Source organism: Pinus tabuliformis, chromosome 9, assembly GCF_031772625.1.
Source record: "Pinus tabuliformis cultivar Carrire ecotype Pingquan chromosome 9, CPIR1, whole genome shotgun sequence".
In the NCBI taxonomy this organism is placed as follows: Eukaryota; Viridiplantae; Streptophyta; class Pinopsida; order Pinales; family Pinaceae; genus Pinus; species Pinus tabuliformis.
Window position 1 is genome coordinate 771,200,756 of NC_142307.1, and position 19,903 is coordinate 771,220,658.

Here is a 19,903-nt window from a genome sequence, read left to right on the forward strand (position 1 = left end):
GTATCGTTCCCCTACGAACAAGTGTTGTTTTCAACATTTGATTCATTGCATGCATTTTTGCATAAATAAATCATCTTCTTGTGTTGCCTTTTCCACTGGTAGGTTCTTCCATTTGATGAGGTACTTAATAATTGCTCAATTTCACATCTACTTAACCCCTATTTCAAGTATTATTTATGGTTCTAATATGATTTTCCCTTCATTATATCTCTAATCAAATAGTTTGGACTATGATCTTGTCACTAATTACCTTCTTTAAACAAGAAACATGGAAGATTCGATGTAAAAATGAAGATGAAGGCAACTCTAATTTGTAAGCCATACTTCCAATCCTCTACAACACCTTATAGGGGTCATAATACTTGGGTGTTGATTTATTTTCCTTCTTTTATTGTTTGAGGGACATATGTTTATATAGTTGTATCCTCAAAAATACACAATCACCCACTTCAAATTCCTTTTCACTATGACATTGATATGTTTGTTATTTCATTCTATTGTGTGTTATAACAAAGTTGTCCTTCAATAGTTTAAGAACCTCTCGTTGGTGCCCTATGTGGTCCTCCAATACTTGAACCTTTGCAACCTCTTTCAAGGGTGATGTGATGGATGGAGGATGATATCCATAAAGTTCCCTAATTAGGGACATTTTGATCAAGTATGGAAGGATGTGTTGTACCACCATTCTGCTAAGGAAAACCACCTGATACCTTGTGTCTATTTATCAAATGAAAAGAAAAAAAGATATCCCTCTAAACATTTACTCATAATCTTAGTTTCCCATTGGATTGAGGATGCTAAGATGGTTGTGGGCCAATTGAGTACCCAAACAAGAAAAGAATTTAGTAAAAAAATTCTAGTGAAAATTAGATCTTTATCACTTATAATAATCTTGGGAATTCCATGTATTTTTTGAGTTGTTTCTATGAATCTACTACTATTGTACTTGTTTTAAAAGGATGGGAAAGATGAAAAAAATGGGCATACATTTTCAATCAATCAACTAATATAATGATGACATTCTTTTCTTCATATTTAGGTAAACTTGTAATAAAATCCATTGAAACCTCCTCCCAATGTTGAATCAATATAGTTAATGGTTGTAGAGATTTAGGGCTTGATTTTCTCTCCCTTATTATGTTGGAAACCACACATTTAGTCACAAGATTTTGGACATTAATTATCCTCCTTGATCCATGGTAGGTTTTCAAGAACCATGAATGTCCTTCTATAAAAAAAGTGTGCACATCCAAAAGCACCTTTTGTTTGAATTAGGAATTCTTACATAAATATAGCTGATCTTGATACCATGGTAGATAATCCTTCAATGCAATTTTGTCTAATGCACTTGGTTATTCTTTGAAAATGATGTTATTATATGTATTTATACATTTTTTCCCTTATTATATATGTAATTACTTCATTGAAAAGAGGTTGTACATTTAGAGACTTGGCTAAGTTTAGAGAAATCAATATCACACTTATTTCGCAATCATGTTAACTCATATATTGTAGTTGTTGAATGGTCTTGCATACCTTCTTATGTTGCTTCCATTTTGCCCTTTCTTATTCCACCCAATTATATTATGAAATAGAAATAGCACATAATTGTTGAAAAATGCAGTAAGAAAATCTCAGTTTCATTTTACCTTGGTCAAACTAGAGATAACTCAAATTTCCACATCAATAGAAATCTTGGAGGTAGTTAACTAAGGTGACATGGATATAGTCACTCAATTTACTCAATTAATTCGAGTTGGAGGGTTTTAGTTCAGTTAGGAATGAGTGATTTCTAAGTTGTAGGAATCTAATTTAGTTATATTAAGTTGTGTTCATTTAAACTAGTTCCAATTGTTGGAAGAACTAGTGGAAGGTTAGTTGCGTAGTGTGACTTCAGTGATCATCCAATTAACTGAGAAATCAACCCAAAATAGCTAATGCATGCAGAGAATTTAAGTTACCCAGTTGAGGTGGAGATTCCAAGGTAGTGTAACACTAGTTATAGACAATTAGGGAGTGTAATGGTGTTGCATGTAGTCTGATGATCAGCCTCGGGAATTGTGCAATCCATTTTGGAAAAATTCCTAAATAATAGGGGCCTAATTTCTCAAGTAATTGTGCAAGGTAATAGGGGCTCAAGAAGAGGCAAAAAATGACTAAGTCAGGGACAAAGCTTCTTAGTGAGAAGATAGATAGGTTATTCACTTGCAGTTTGTGCTTAGTTGAGCAAAGCAATTGTAATACATCTCTATTCATCAGATTAATGCAAGCAGCATTGGGGTTTTTAGCAGATTTCTTTCCCCAAGAAAAATATTGTGTGCATGTGTGTTATTTCTCATTGCATGTTTGTGATTGATGTTCTAAATTGTGAATTGAATTTCACAAAGCAATAGAGTAGGTTTGTGTCTTGTGAATTTGATTAAAACTTCATGAGTTGTAAATCTACAACATAAATTCTACATGGTATCAAAGCAAGATTCACAGTGGAATAAGAATTTTGAAGTTTTTTCTCGGAGGCTTGAATTTGCAGGGAAGTGTAGGAGGATCTCTTCAGAGTTGGGAAGATGAGCTTCATCGGGTTGAGACTTAAGTATGCCTTGGAAGGCAACTCTAATTTGATCACATGAAAGGATCACATGGAGGCAGTAATAGATGACATAGATTGCTAGAATACATCAAGACAAATGTTTCAAAACCACATATCTAATGCCCAAAACCTAGCCCAGCGGGAGAAATATGTAACCAAGGCGAGGAGAATACTCTTTGAGGGAATACGGGCTCACATTGTCTCGAATCTCCATGGGAAAGAAATCCTTTCGCAATGTGGAAAGCACCGAAAAAATTGTTTAAGAATAGTAGTGACCATAGGAAGATGGCGCTCAAGGATAAACTTTGAAATATCGAGATGCAGAAGAATGAACTATTCTGCAGTATTTGAGAAAGTTCACACAAGTTCGTGATGAACTTGGCGGGGTTGGTGTTAATGTTATAGAATATGATTTGGTAAGACTAGCCCTTCTAGGTCTTCCTAAGATTTGGCATAGCTACCAAGATTCGGTGAACAAGAGGGAGAAACTACCAAATTGGGAACGCTTATGGTCAGATTTGGTACATGAGGAAATAAGGTGGAATACCAGAGATGGAGCTTCATCCAATGGCGAGGATGAATAAAACTTTACATTGGTTGGAAAGAAAAGAAGGGAAAAGGGAAGAAATCTCAAATCAAACTAGAATCCAACCAAGGGTGGAAGAAGAAAGCATTGTACAAAATTAAATGCTTCAATTGTCATGAATTCTAGCACTATGCCATGAAGTGTCCACACAAAAAGTCGAGCAAGAATACCTCAGGAGAGTAGCAAGTGAAGCCTTGGATTCACAGTTTGAGCTTGACTTCACCCTTATTGCATGTATGGTGAGCACAGTGTTGGGGAGTGTGTGGTACTTGGACTTTGGTGCCTCGTTCCACATGACAGGGTGTGGAGAATTTTCTAATGACTTGGAGGAGAAAGATCTCCAAATGCACATTGAGATGGGGACGGCAGAAGTTACAGTGTAACCAAGATTGGTTCAGTCACCTTTCAAAGGGAGTCAGGATCCCCTCTTAGACTCAAAGATGTCATGTTTGTTCTAGGCCTAAAGAAAAATATCATCTATGTTGCAGTTTTGGAAGACTGTGGTTATGATGTGATCTTCAACAAAGGAAAATCATTCTTGAGACACATAGCCACAGGATAGGTGAAGCAGATCGAGGTTCGTGTGAAGAACATGTATAAGCATGTGTAATATTATGTTTCATTAAGTACTGTAGGAGAAAGTGTAGAGTCATGATATCAGTGAACTTTGGAACACAATAATTGTTCATTTGCATCATGGCGCCTTGAAGATTATGTAAAAATAACCACATGCCTCCCTAAAGGAGGACTTGAGTAGCAGGATGTTTGCAAAGGATGTACTTTGGGGAAATACACAAAATCCACATTCCATGATCAAGACAACAAAGCACATGTAGTCTTGGAAAGGATCCACTATGATGTCTGTGGACCTTTCTCGACAACCTCCACTGCCAGACATAAGTACTATGTTATATTTGTTGATGATTTATCAAGGAAGTGCGGGATCTTGTTCATGCGGAAGAAAGATGAGACATTCTCCAAGACTCAAGTTCATAGAATTCAAGGCATTGGATGAGAAAGATATTGGCAAGAAGGTGAAGGCTTTCAGGAGTGATAATGGAAGTGAATACGTGTCAAATGAATTCAAAAAAATTGTGCAAAATAAGGCATTCGACAAGAGTTGACAACACCCCACAATCCATAAAAGAATGGGGTGGCTAAGAGAAAGAACCATAGCATTGTGGGAGAAGTGAGGGCTATGTTGCATGACCAAAGCCTACCACTACATTTGTGGTTAGAGGCATACAACACAATAGTCTACTTGCAAAATCACAATCCTCATTGGATTCTTGGTATGTACTATGATTACATCAGAGGAGGATTTCTTCGGGAGGAAGTTGGATGTGTCTCACTTCAGGATTTTTGGAGCCTATGTTTACTACCATGTCTCAAAATATTCTTGGAAGAATCTTGAGCCAACAGTAGAGTTGGGGGTATTTTTGGGTTACATAGAAACTCCTCATAACTATGGTGTGTACTTACCTTCCCTCAAAATGACAGTTGTTCGAAGGGATGTAAAGTTTGATGAGGAGTGGTTCTTTCTTGAGAGGTAGCTTAAGATTCCACTAAAAGAGGAGCTCTTAACTCCAAAGGTGGAGCCTCAGGAAGTTGTGGAGCAACCAAAAATTGAGGAACAAAGAGTGGAGATTTAACAACTTTGGTGAAAATTCCATGTAATAAAAGTTAATAAAGGAAAAATAATAACCATGGTTGATGGGACACTTATTCAAAGTTGAATGTTGGAAAAATCCTAGTGATGGGGATCACTTGTGATTGTTAAATGTCTAAGGAAATTGACAAAGGCAATGGCTAAGGCTTTGGAAAGGAAAAATGGCATTTTTGGCACATTTATTTATGAAAATAATGGAAATTAGGAGAAGAGGGAGGTGAAAGAGTCACAGGTTGCATGTGAGGAGGAAAATGAAGGAAAATAATGGAAAATGAAGAAAATAGAGGCCTCATTCATAAAAAGGCTTATGAGGATCAGTTGGTAACCTTTTGTCAATTTAGTTTTGGAGTTCTCTCATTATTCTCTCTCTCTCTCTCTCATACTCTTGGAGACTGTTGACGATGCTGGATCCCCCAACATGTCAAGGGGATCTCTCAGTTAGAAGTCCTAATTAGACCTCAGACCGTTTGGTGCAGGAGTCCTTGTAGTGGGTCATAAGGTAATGCCTTGACCGCGATGTCACACAGAGGCAAGTAAGATAACTCTGTCAGTAGCAAGGGTGTGACTAATGCAGTGAGTCAAGGAAGGTGTATGAGAGGTTCTAACACTTTGAAGGGGGAAGGAGGTGAAGGTGAGTTCTAGGTTGAAAGGGATCAATCCCAACTCGGCTGGGAACAGACAACAAAAAAGGACATGCAGAGCTTCCGGCGGGGCAGTCCACTCAGATGCGGCAGTGACATCATACAAGGTAAGATAACATGTACAACACTCACAGATTAGTCTGAAACGAGTGCGACGGTAGCAAGGTTCATGTGAAAGGTCTATTTGATGTCCGGTAGAGCAGTCGACATGGACGGTGACAACATTAACAACATATCAACACATTGACAACAAGATTCATATAATTGCATGTGAATCATTTCATACACAAGTACGTAAGTTAAACAACATATATCATTAAGGTAACTGGAGCAGTCCAACTACAATAACAATATATGAATGAAAATGTGTTCACTCTTATTATATAAAGAAGTGTAAGTCACAATCATAAAATGCATCCATTTAAACCTTCTAGCCCCAACAGTGGAATGTTACAGCCACATCCATCTACTCCTCCAAAGAGATGTACTAGCTTCATGCAGTGGAGAAGCCAAGGGGCATTACAATACTATCCAAGCCTTCTTCAAGATAGTCTTAGTAGAAGCTTGGCTGACCAAAAGCCATTACAATGAGTTATGAGGGACTATCTATAGCAAAGGGTGGGGTGACCCTTAACATTCCCCTTTGTGACAGTTCAACTACCCTCATGACTCTTCACCTACTCTGTGATTGTACATCCAACCATTGACACTTGACTTACACTTGACATGACTCAACATTACAATGCGCATGTACTCATGTGAGACAACATGGCTTGAGCAAGCCTTGCAAGACATCACTGACACTCGATCTATTGTGATGAGACTAACTCTTTGACATGCTTGTGATGGTGAAGGTGGTGAGCTGATGCCAAGCTTATTCGTTCGTGATAGTGTACATGCACCTCATCGTGACATCTTAGTGAAGTGAACTCTTGCCTTCGTTGCAACCGATGCATTGCTTCGGCCCCTTCATCCAACTCGTCTAATAACATGTGCATGGTATTCTTGGGTATGGTTGAATCGGCAGTAGACTGATGCATAGTGTCCGTGTTGATCTTCAAGTGTGTGTTGGTGGTCATGCACATCAACTTGCGGAAGTGCATGTTTAGCCCTAGTTGGACTTGCTTCTTTTCTTCGCCTTGGTGAGTGTGTTGAATGGGTTGGATTACATGCGTGCACTCAATGACACACATGTAGCTCAATCCTTGCATGCGATCAACAACACTGCTCACCATGTCTGCTCTGTGTCAGCTGTTGGGATGGATCCTTAACTTGTACGAGTGCATTTTCATCCATGAGTTAATGTTGCGCCCATTGTTGCTCATGTTCCTATTGCAACTCATTTATCTGTCTGTGTAGCTTCATGTTCTTCTTAAGTTGCTGCTTCATCACATGCAACTCCTTCTTTGTTCCATTTTCTACCTTCATGCAATCTTCATGCCGCACCGTCACTTCATAGCCAGAGTCTCCAAAGTTTCTTTCATCATTAATGGACTTGCTTGAGCTTGCAACCTTGTTCAGCCTCCGAGTTGTCAACAACCCTCCTCTTGCATTTGTTGCATTTGGTATGTTGTCTTCAGCTGATGTTCATGATGTTGCTGCTGTCATATCTTGATGTCCTTGTCAACAAACAACTTGATATCTTCGTGGCTAGGCAAGTCCATGGACACTTGATCGATTGCATCCCCAAGTGTGCTTTGAATTGTGTCTGCATCTCTTTCCTCCTAGAAACCATTTTAACTATACTACTGAGAGGCAGATGAACACCTGGGATATCTAGAGACATGACAACACTCACGATAAGAAATTTGTTAGTCGAAAACCAAAATGAACATGAGAACTGACTTGCAACATACCTGGGTGCATGATCATGAAGGTTACATAATTTCGGTCGGGAGGTCAGGATACCAACTACCAAGATTGCACAAGGCACAGTCTGGGTTGTTGGGAGACTGGCTGACTACTAGAACTGTGCAATGCACAGTCCAGTCTAGGCTGTTGGGAGACTGGCTGACTACTAGAACTGTGCAATGCACAGTCCAGTCTGGCTGCTGATTGCTGGGATTGCGCAATGCACAATTCCAGCTAGGAAGGACTGCTGGCCTAGGGACAATTTTGTGCAATCTCTTGGGCCAAGCAGCCACTATCCTCCAGAAATGTGCAAAACTGTCCTAGAGACCATTGCTGGGTAGGAATGCACAAATCTGGAGAGGAAGGTGAGCCTTCCTTTCCTAGATTGCGCAATGCAGCCTTGGTGAAGGCAGAGTCTGGGCCAACGTTGGGCCGACTCACCGACGGGCAACTGAAAGCAACTAAGACAGTAAATGCATGACGACACTAAGTGATAGCAGAAGTGATTGATAGTGCATGCAAAACATGAATGAAATATTCAACAAAAAGATCAACATGCATGTGGGTGAGGCAGTTCACTAGTTGGGTGAACGTCCGTGCAAAACAGTTTCATGCATGTGACAGCAATGAGATAGCAAATGAAAACTGAAACAATCTAGGACAAGCTAGTACATATGTAAACGATAGCAAATGTTCAAAGAAATCAAGCAAACAATACTTATACAAGCGAAAACACAAAAAGCAACAGAAATGCAACACAAGGCATGGGAAGCGGGCTTACCCCAAAACCGTTGAGATGAATGTGCCGACTGCTCCTAGATGTGATGTGGGATACTAGAGCTGCAAGGTTGGTGTGAGGAATGAGCTTTGTAGTATCCAATTGATGAGTTTTGATAACATCGAGGCGGTGACACGCATGCCACAAATCTAGGGGAAGCGACACTCAGTGGGAGGTTTCTGAATTGCTCCTTGCATGTAACCTCCAATTGCTAAACATAGATCCTTGAGACCAAGGATGCCTTTGCATGCTTCCTTGGAAGAAGTAGTCTATGCATGCAAGTTTGTTTTGCTCGGTCCTGGAGGGAACTAGTCAACTCAGCTACACATGCAAGGGACTAATCAAATGCTAAAGAAAAAATGCGCATTTCTGGCTGGGAGCTGGGATGTTTGCATAGGAGATTTGTGCAATTTATGGGCAGAGAAGTTGACTGCTGCCCAAATTTGCGCAAATTCTGGGTTGAGCAGCCTTGTTGGGGAAATTTGCACAAATCCTGCTGGAAGTGTTGACAGGTAGGATTGCATAATCTTGGAGCCCAGCAGGCTGCCAGAGAGGATTACGCAATTTCTAGAGGGAAGGTTGGTTGCCTTCCAAAAATGCACAATTTTCAAGGGGAAGCTGCTCAGTCTGCAGCTGGACCAAGTCTAGGTGAACAACATGTGAGGGGAATGGATCAAGTTATGATCGACAAGTTGCCTTTGTGCAAGAAAGACATTGAAACTTGTGGACTTGACGAAGCAAGGCAAGCTGCTGTGAAGGTTGGAAGGGAGGCTCCAAAATGAGGCTAAGGAAAATTTTGGAGGGTGGTTGTAGCCGCTACAACACTTGGCGACACACTGGTAGAACTCCACCTCTCTGAATATACCTTGTTCGTGAAAAGCAAGTCTAACACCTCTGGAATTATTGTTCAGTTTTCAGCTCATCTTGGTTTCACACTAACTTGATTGTAAGATGTAGCATCTGCCAAACCCTTGGTCAATTGACACACATTCCAAGCCAAGGAAACACAGTTATTTCGATTGGGGTTGAGGGGTATATAGGTGCACAAGCAGTATAGTCATCAGAGTCTTAGTTTCATCTCTGGTGTTGTTCCACTGCCAGCAAACCTGGACAATACCCCAATGGAGTCACATAGGAACATAAGCATGGCTCCACTGCCAGTGAGCCTAGTCATTACCCTGACAGAGTTACTTTCATCACCTCCCTGTGCAGGAATCCTTTCTCTTCTTTCACCTTATTCATTTTTCATTTGAATTTTTGACTTTTCATTTTTTTATTTTTCACTGTGCATAGCACATATTCATTTCACGGGTGGAAGAGGGATCCTGACTTATTGAGAGCAAAAGAGGTTGTTCCAGAAGAGAAGTAGTTTATTGTATCTCTGACGTGCCTGTTAAGGTTTTCCCCCTTACCTTATTCTACTTGACTGAGATGACAAGGGTTAACCCAAAAACAATTGACAAGAGAAGGTGACACTAGTTAACGCGCAAGCGTTGTGCTTACACCAAGGTTCACTTCGAACAATGTGTATTTTCCTTCGACGTATCCTTGACTAAAAGTAACAAACTCATCATACAGAGGCAAGATGACAGATAACCAAGTAGTGATAGCTGTATACGCCTCTTGTACTTTACCCAACTCGCTTCTGTTAAAATTTGGGTACCAAAGGAAAAGTGGTTCCCTAAGGCTTTGATCTTTGGCCTAGGGAAAAGTGTTCAAATTTATTTTTAACTTTTCTCCTAAAGTGACTTTATGAGTGGTAAAGTCAATTTAATTTAAAAGTGACTTTATAAGTGGTAAAGTTACATTCTAATTTAAAGGTGACTTTATTAAAGTCAATGAAGAATTAGAAAGTGCAAAAGTGACTATGGAAATAAAAGGCTAAGTGGGTCTTTATTTAAGTGGGTGAGTTAAAAAATAGAAAGTGAGAATTAAATGCACATTTATTCTCATCGCTAGATCTAAATGAATCTCAACCATTAGATTTTAGGGTAACCCAAAAGGTCATTTAGAGAATAAAAGGAGAAGAGAAGAGGAAAAGATTAATTCATTATTTCAAGAGCATTTGAGAGAAAGAGAAGAGAGAGCAAGGAGAAAATTTATGAGCAGTGAGGAAGTGAATGAGAACAACAAGAAGACATTTCAGCAAATCTGGGCAGTAACATTTATTGGCACGTACCCCAAGGCAAAACCGTATAGCAGGAGAAGGCACAGATATTGAGGAAGAGGGACAATGCAAAAATTGAGGAAGAGGGACAATAGTTTGGGCACGAATTTTGAGGTAATCGTATTGCTGAAATTGGTACGGTCCGTACAATCCGTACAACAAGTTTTGGGCACATTTTTTGAGGTTGGCCCTGCAGCATTTAATGCTGTTTTATTGCTGTAAAAATTTCCATTTTGGCTGTTCACTGATTGGCACGATTTTTGAGGTGGAGTTCAAGCACAAAAATCGAGACAAGTTGTAATTTGTGGTTGCTGGGATTTTTACTGTGTATTTCAGTTTCTCTGTAAAAGCATTTTCAGATATAAAGAAGAGCTCTCAAATTGGTTTTCCCCAATATTTGTAGGGGGTTTTTCCAGGGTCTCATTGACCAAAAATCACTATGTTATATTTTGTGTGTGCCTGTCATAATTTTGGTGTGTTTTATTTATGCAATTTCAGTAGTTGTGAAATCTCTAAATTTGTGTTTTAAGAAAATTATTGCCATTTCCAGATTTTAGAATTTGTACCATGCTTGGATTTAAAACTAAATGCATGGAGTGATAAGGAAAACTGATAACCGGAGTGGGGGTTGAAATTTCTTCATGGTATCAGAGCTTGGTTGGCTGAAAAGTGTAGTTTGGGACAGCAAAGTGAAAATTACAGCAAGCTGTTTTTTACACAGAAAACAGAAACCTTTATCACAGATTTGAAAATTTCAGTTTGGTAGGACAGTGAAACATGTATTTAGGTTTGAGAGTGGAATACAGGTTAGATGGGCAGAACAACTATAGTGCATGGAAGGAGAGAATCCAGAGCATATTTGAGGAAGCAGAAGTCTAGGGCATTATGGTAAATACCACACAGAACCCAGTAGTAATACTTGTTAACCCTGTTCAGTTGGCAGAGTTTAACAAAAAGAATGATAAGACAAAAGTATTGATTCTGTAAGGAATCAAATATCATGTCATTCCTCATGTGAGAGGAAAGACTTATGCACATGAGATATGGACAACCTTGACCAGTCTTTACCAGAGCTCAAATGAAAACAGAAAAATGGTCCTAAAGGAGAAACTGAAGGCCATTAAAATGGCTAAGACTGACAGTGCTACAACATACCTCACAAAGATCACTTTAGTGAGAGATGAGTTGGCGGGCGTAGGTGAGATCATTGCACCCACTGAGTTGGTGAGGATTGCTTTGAATGGTCTTCCCAAGACTTGGGAGAATTTTTTGGATGGCATTATTGCATGGGAAAAACTTCCCAATTGGGAGAGGTTGTGGGATGATTGCATTTAGAATGAGATCAGAAAGAACCCTCTTGGGGTAGCCAAACAGGTGGAGGAGGATGACAATGTGGCATTGTTAGAAAGAGGCAAGAAGGTCAAAGCAAAGAAGCAAGCTTCCAACAGTGGAGGCAAAGGCAAAGGTAAAGGCAAACAACAGAACAATGAGAAGGAATATTCCAAAGTCAAATGTTGGAATGTCAAAAGTTGGGACACTATGTTGCTGTGTGTCCAAAGAAGAAGAACAAGAAAGGGAAAGACAAACCCATGGAAACTTCTGCAGAGATAGAGAGCTTCTCAGAGAGATTTCATTAGGAGTTTGGGTTCATAGCTTGTGAGGCCACTACTGTAGGATCACCTGCCATACAGGTTCAGAGGGAGTGTGCATTCCCCACTACTAGCAAAGCATCTTCTATCATTTGGTATGTTGATAGTGGCACTTCCTGCCACATGATAGGAGTCAGAGAGTACTTCTTAGAGATTTCAGAGGGTGATACCAATATGGAGGTAGTACTTGGTGATGACAGCATTGTTAGAGCAGTCGAAGTGGGAACATTGACATTTGATAGGGGACCCAAACCTCCCTTGAAAGTGTCAAATGTTCTATATGTGCATGGAATGAAGAAGAACTTGATATTCGTCTCAGCACTTGAGGACAGAGGGTATGATGTGTTGTTCAGGAGAGGGTATGTGCTTATATATCCCAGGGGAACTCCAGCTTCTTCAGCTAGAGAGATTGGTGTGCGCCATGCCAAGGTGTACAAGTTCTCATTCCAGCCCCTGATGGCATTGAGTAGCAACACCCGAGACAAGACCGATAGCAAATCTAGCAGTTCAGAGTTGTGTGAGATTTGGCACTGTAGGATGGGGCACATGTATCATGGGGCCTTGAGTACATTGCGGGAGATCACCACTAGTGTTCCAGATTTCAATTCTGATCACCTTGATGTATGCAGAGGATGTGCTACGGGAATTTTTCCAGATCCCTTTTTCCCAGTAGTGACAACAGAGCAACTAGGATCCTTGACTTGATTCACACCAATGTGAGTGGTCATATGTCTCATGTATCCTTGAGTGGCTATGAGTACTATGTTATATTCATTGATGACCACTCCAGGAAGACCTGGATTTATTTCTTGAAGACCAAGAGTGAGTTCTTCAAGCAGTTTCAAGAGTTCAAAGCTCTCGTGGAGACCTAGATAGGTAGGAAGATCAAAGTCCTCAGGTCAGACAATGGAGGGGAGTATATGTTTGGTGAGTTTGTTGATTTTTGTGCTGAGGCAGGCATTAGAAGGGAGTTCACAATTCCTTACTACCCCCAGCAGAATGGGGTTGCAGAGAGGAAGAATAGATCCATTGTAGGGGTTGCAAAATCCATGCTTCATGATCAGGGGTTACCTTTATTTTTATGGGAAGAGGCCTGCAACACTGCTGTGTACTTGTAGAACAAGAGTCCACATCATGCCTTGGGGAATGTGACTCCAGAGGAGGCTTTTTCTGGGAAGAAGCCTGATGTTGGGAACTTTCGTATCTTTGGGTGCCTTACATATTCCTATGTTCCCAAGGAGAACAGGACTAAGCTAGAGCCCACTGTAGACAAGGGCATCTTTGCGGTTTATAGCGAGACCTCAAAAGCTTATCGGATTTATATTCCTACACAGAGGAAAGTGGTTGTCAGGCGGGATGCGAAGTTTGAGGAGGAGAGATCTTTTAGGAGGTCATGGGAGTTAGAGTATCTAGAGTCACCAGACCCTCAGGAGCAACTAAGTCAGTCACAGGGATCCAATGGTTAGGGATCAGGAGGTATATCGATTACAGTGTTAGGTCCATCAGTGAGAAGTGGCTCTCAGATTCTGGTGGGTGGTTCTTTGGGCAACATGCAGGGCATTCCGTAGAGAAGTTCACAGGGTAGCCCACTAATGGACAGTTCGCACAGTACTTTAGCATATATAGGCATAGATTTAGGCATGAGGTCAGTTGGCAGGCCTTCAAGAGTTCAAGCTTTTGATGATGATTGATGATTCTTTCACTCCGGTGGGAGAAGTATGCTCAGGGAAGAGGAAGCCCAAATGGCTTCAAGATACCTTGCGTGAGGCCACATCAATTTATAGGCCAAAGAGACATGTTAGAGAGAGTAAACCACCTGAGTGTTTCTATAGTTACATGGAATTGGTATAAGCATTATTGACTCCGAGCCTTCTAGTTATGAGAAGGCAACCTGCCATCAAGTCTGGAGAGAGGCCATGATGGAGGAGTATTCTTATATTATGAAGAACGATGTTTGGGAGGTAGTTTCGAGGCTTGAAGGTAAATTAGTTATTACTTCCATATGGCTCTACAATATAAAGCATGTTGCAGAATGCAGCATCGAGAAGTTCAAGGTTCAATTTGTGGCGAGAGGGTTCTCACAGGTAGAGGGAGTTGACTATGAGGAGACCTTCTCTCCCGTAGCTCAGTATACATCTATTCGCTCCATTATATCGATTGCAGCAGAGACAGGTTGGAAGATCCACGAGATGGATGTGAAGACCACATTTCTCAATGGCTTCATTCAGGAGGAGGTTTATATTGAGTAGCCGCAGGGCTTTGAGGTGCATGGGACGGAGTCCCATGTATGTAGATTGAAAAGGGAACTCTATGGCTTGAAGCAGGCTCCTAGAGCTTGGTACTCTAGGATTGATACATACTTGCAACAGTTGGGTTTCACAAAGAGTGAGGCTGATCCGAACCTATATTTAATTGTGGTGGGTGAGGAGCCTCTCATTCTGGTGTTGTATGTTGATGACTTGATCATCACTGGTGCAGAGAAACTCATTGAGGGCTGCAAGAGAGATCTTGCTTCAGAGTTTGAGATGAAGGATATCGACTTGATACATTATTTTCTGGGATTGGAGGTGTGGCAGGAGGAGGGGAATTTCTTCCTGGGACAAGGGAAGTACATTGTGGATATTCTTAGCAATCCTCCATGTGGATATAGAGTAGGATCCACCAACTCGGAATTAGAAGCATGAAGCTTCTTCATTAGAGACTATGTCCAAAAGGGCGTTGTCAAGCTTGAGTACATTTCCACAAATGAGCAAGTAGCAGACATTTTCACCAAAGCCTTACCACGGGGCAAGCATGTCTACTTCAGAGACAAGATGGAGTGGTGAGGAACACTTTCCTCGGTAAGAGGGAGTGTTAAAATTTGGGTACCATAGGACAAAGTGGTTCCCTAAGGCTTTGATCTTTGGCCTAGGGAAAAGTATCCAAATTTATTTTTTACTTTTCTCCTAAAGTGACTTTATGAGTGGTAAAGTCAATTTAATTTAAAAGTGGCTTTATAAGTGGTAAAGTTACATTCTAATTTAAAAGTGACTTTATAAGTGGTAAAGTTACATTCTAATTTAAAAGTGACTTTATTAAATTCAATGAAGAATTAGAAAGTGAAAAAGTGACTACAGAAATAAAAGGCTAAGTGGGTCTTTATTTAAGTGGGTGAGTTAAAAAATAGAAAGTGAGAATTACATGCACATTTATTCTCATCCCTAGATCTAAATGAATCTCAACCATTAGATCTTAGGGTAACCCAAAAGGTCATTTAGAGAATAAAAGGAGAAGAGAAGAGGAAAAGATTAATTCATTCTTTCATGAGCATTTGAGAGAAAGAGAAGAGAGAGCAAGAAGGAAATTTCTGAGCAGTGAGGAAGTGAAGGAGAGCAACAAGAATACATTTCAACAAATCTGGGTAGTAGCATTTATTGGCACACATCCCAAGGAAAATCGTAAAGCAGGAGAAAGGCACAAATATTGAAAAAGAGGGATAGCACAAAAATCGAGGAAGAGGGACAACAGTTTGGGCACAAATTTCGAGGAAGTCGTACTACTAAAATCCACATGATCCGTACAGTCCGTACAACAAGTTTTGGGCATGTTTTTTGAGGTTGGTCGTGCAACATTTAATGTTGTAGAATTTTTTGTTTTGGCTGTTCGTTGATTGGCATGATTTTTGAAGTGGAGTTCAAGCATGGAAATTGCTAAGTTGTAATTTGTGGTTACTGGAATTTTTACTGTGTATTTCAGTTTCTTTGTAAAAACATTTTCAGATATAAAGAAGAGCGCTCAAACTGGTTTTCCCCAAGAGTTGTAGGGGGTTTTTCTAGGGTCACATTGACCAAAAATCACTATGTTATTTTCTATGTGTGGCTGTCATAATTTTGTTGTGTTTTATTTATGCAATTTTAGTAGTTGTGAAATCTCTAAATTTGTGTTTTTAGAAAATTATTGTTATTTCCAGATTTTAGAATTTTTATCATACTTGGATTTAAAACTAAATGCATGGAGTGATAAGCAAAACTGATAATCGGATTGGGGGTTGAAATTTCTTCAGCTTCAAGAGTCATACAAGGTTTCGTGCAAAACTAACCTATGAACAAAACAAGCGAACAAACTAACAATCAACAATGAAAAGCAAGAGTAGAAGAAAAAATGAAAGCAAAGCAAGTGAACAAACAAGCAAGCAAACAAATAAGCAAACAAAGCACGTAAGCAAAAAAGCATGCAAGCAAACAACTAAAAGCAAACACTACTCTTACTCCTACACTAACATTACAAGGGCTTGATCACATGAAGTGATATTTCCAATGAAACCACGGACACATTGGTACACCCATGTTGGCGAAGGCTTGGTCTGCGAGAAACCCAATTGTACGAACTAGTAAGCAAGAAAGATATAACAATGAATAAAACCACACTTCGTGATTCAAAGTGCCCATGGGACATAAGTGAGTGCATGTGCATGATGGGAGGACCGCGACTTATTATGGTGTTGTGTGACACTACGTGCAAATTTGAAGCATAAGCACACTCTTGACTATGACATGCAAGAAAATGAAAGAAACAAATATAACTTGTGTTGCGCACGAGTGTTTGCAATGTAAGACTCCTCCAATGCATGAGAAATGGGATCATGTAGTTCGAGTGGAGGAAGTAAAATATGAGTGTTAGATTGGTCTTGAGTGCATACAGATGAGTGATGAGGAGCCCTGAGTGTTTAAACAATTTCCTGATCGGAAGCAAAACCAACCTCAGGACCGCGAGGGCCTGACATAACCATCAGCTCAAGCTGAAGTGCCTCGACGGTCTGTGGGGTTTCGACTTTGTTAACAGATGGATCTCCATAGACCAGTGGCTTAGATGGATTAACAACGAGTGAATCAACATCATGATCAGATGATGAGGTGAAGAGATCTCGACAACCAAGATCAGAAAATTCAGGATGTTGGTCGGCATCCCCATGGTTTGATGAATCACACAGAGCGGTAGATGAGGAGGAAGGATGTTCACCCTCTGCATTTTCGAAAAAAGAAGATGAAAGATCAAGTGGATTTCTAATGAATGATTTGTGCTCTTCGTTTTTGGATGATGGGCTAACATACGGTGTGTCCTACGAAAGATCAGCAATGGGTGCATTCGTGGATGAAGACACACATGCAAAATCATGGATGATAGGTTGACCAACGATGTTAGGAACGAACGGAGGGGGATCGAATGGAAGGGAGTCATCCTTCACTGAGTGTTGATGTTCAAGCTCCCACTCATACTCTTCATGAATGATAGCACATGTTGGTTGTGCAACACCAACTCCGTCAGTGGCTTGTTCCTCGTTCACAACAAGTGAAGAGTTCGGAATGGAAGAACACAAGACAACATCATCCAGAGGAAGACCCAGGTACGAAGACGAAGGTCGTAGAAAAGAATGCATATGAGGACTCAAAGGACTCACAACCATGTCTGCATGAAAATTGAGTGAAGTGATGTTGGGAAGGTGTGAAGGATGAACAGGTGTGTGAGCATGATCCTCAACATCATTGGGCAGTGGTGGAGCTATTGAATAGAAGGAAGGCTGACAGTCAGTTGAGACAGTGCCTGCTTCCACATGAGATTGCGCAGCTCCACCAACGAAGAAAGTTGAGTGAGGCTTGATCTCAAACTTTCTCTTGGGATGGGCAGATTTCTTAAGGAAGTACTCGAACTGGTCCCAAAGATAAGTAAATTTCATTTGGCTCCTCGAAGCTTGAAACTGCTAGGCACGGAAGCACTTCCAAAAATTATTAACGGATTCATGTTGTTGTAACAGTTTCTGATCAAGATGGTCTAGATCAAAAGAATAGAATGTGTCTTCAATAAGATCGCAGAACATGGAAAATTTTAGGGGCGAATTTTCGCCCTTAGGTGAAATTAAGGGGTTTTAAATTTTTAGTGGGCGAATATTTTGTATCATAGTACATTTTTACAAATCGCCTCAAATAGCCCACCTTATTTTAAGGGAGAGGGTAAAAAAGGTAAATTTAGCCCTTGAAATTAGGAGTTACAACCTTCCATTCGCCCTAGTTTTCAAGAATAGGTTTTATTTAAGTGAAACCTATGGGCCAAATACCATATTTATAAAAGAGATATGGTAAATTAATAAAAATATAAATAAATGAGAGGTATGGTAAATAAATAAAAATACAAATAAACTAGATGTATGGTAAATAAATAAAACCTCTTTCTATATTTAGTCCATAACCCTCTTTCTATTTATGAAGGCTCAAAAAAGAGGTTTTATTTAAGTGAATCCTATGGGCCAAATACCATATTTGTAAAAGAGGTATGGTAAATTAATAAAATATAAATAAATGAGAGGTATGGTAAACAAATAAAATATTTTTTTATATTTACTCCATAAGTCACCTTATATTTACGAACACTCAAAAAATGTGTTATATTTAGGTGAAACCTATGGGCAAAATACTATGGGCCAAATACCATGGGCTAGATTATTATTAATACCATGCAAAAAAACATTATTAACCCTAATATTAGTATTAATAAAAATAAAAATGGCACATGGTATTGACCCATGGTATCCACGTGGAATGTAGCCTATTTAAATGGGGGAATTAAACCGGCATAGATCCATCTTTACCCTGGATCTACTTAAATATCGTGATATGCAAACTAGCATAGAGTGAAAAAATATTTGATCCCTCTCGGGGCTTGGTGGATCAAGAGTAAAAATGGATGTTGTCATTTAATGTATGTTAAACATTTTAACTTGGTTAAAATAAAAGATAAAATAAAAATCAATTATTAATTTTATTAATTTTTATAAATTACTAATAGTAATTTTTAAGCTCTAGGTTTATGATAACCCATGGTAATACCATGGTATTCATGTGAGCATAGACTATTTAAAGGGAAAATTCTATCATATTAGATCCATCTTAATTCTGGGTCTACCAAGTGCTCAGAGGGATAAATAGATTTCATCCCCCTAAGAGTGGTAGATGTGGAGTTAAGATGGATATAGGTTGGTTTTTATGATAATGAAGATATTAAATAGACTTGGGATTATATTGTAAAAACATCTTAAGGTGAATGGTTAAAGCTACATTTAGTCACTTCACAAAATTTAGTAAAAAATACCAATATCTCCATTAATATTGGTTTTTAACTTTTTCTTATTTAACAAAAAAAATTCAAAACAATTAAACCTTATCACTCTTTCCCATCACCCTCGCAGAAGATTTCTCACCATTTTTCAAACATTCTCAATATGATATCTTCATGAAAAAGTTTAGGTACTGATGTTGGATTAGTTGTTTGAAAAATAAGCTGGTTTGTACAACCTTTCATCTTCTATGCTATCATTAGTTTGTCCTAATGATTTTTAAGGGTTGGAGCCACTGCACCATATTTTCCTAAAAGGTGGAGATTGTTCACCAAAAAGGAAATTAATCTACATGTTACAACGCTATTAAAAAATGCAAGACCTATGAGAGTAGTGAATTACGCTAATAACAATTTAGATTGGGAGAGACATAATTAAATTTTATTATTTAATTGAAGATTTCCAATTAAAATAATAATAAATCTACATTTATATATTCATATATTGATTGGAAGGATTCTCACAATGGTCACTTCTTTCAATTAGATCCGCTTCAAGCCTTTGGGATACCCAATACTTTCTTATATAATATAGTTGGGGCTTGCTACTTGTTGGTGTGTTAAGGTAAACAAACTTGATGTGTTTTTCTTTTTTTTTATCTCGTAGTTGGAGTCTATGGAATAAGAAAGAAATTTGATAACTTGAAAAAAGTGGTAGCTTGACAAAAGTTGTAGAGGAAAGATTAATCTCTCCTACCTTGACAGAACTCGTTGTCAATATCAACACCTACAAGAACTTTGTTGTGGAATATTATCAAAACTAATAGAAGGATATGAAAGAGTGTATTGTAAGAACCTTGACAAACACGACCATTGAAACTTGGAACAT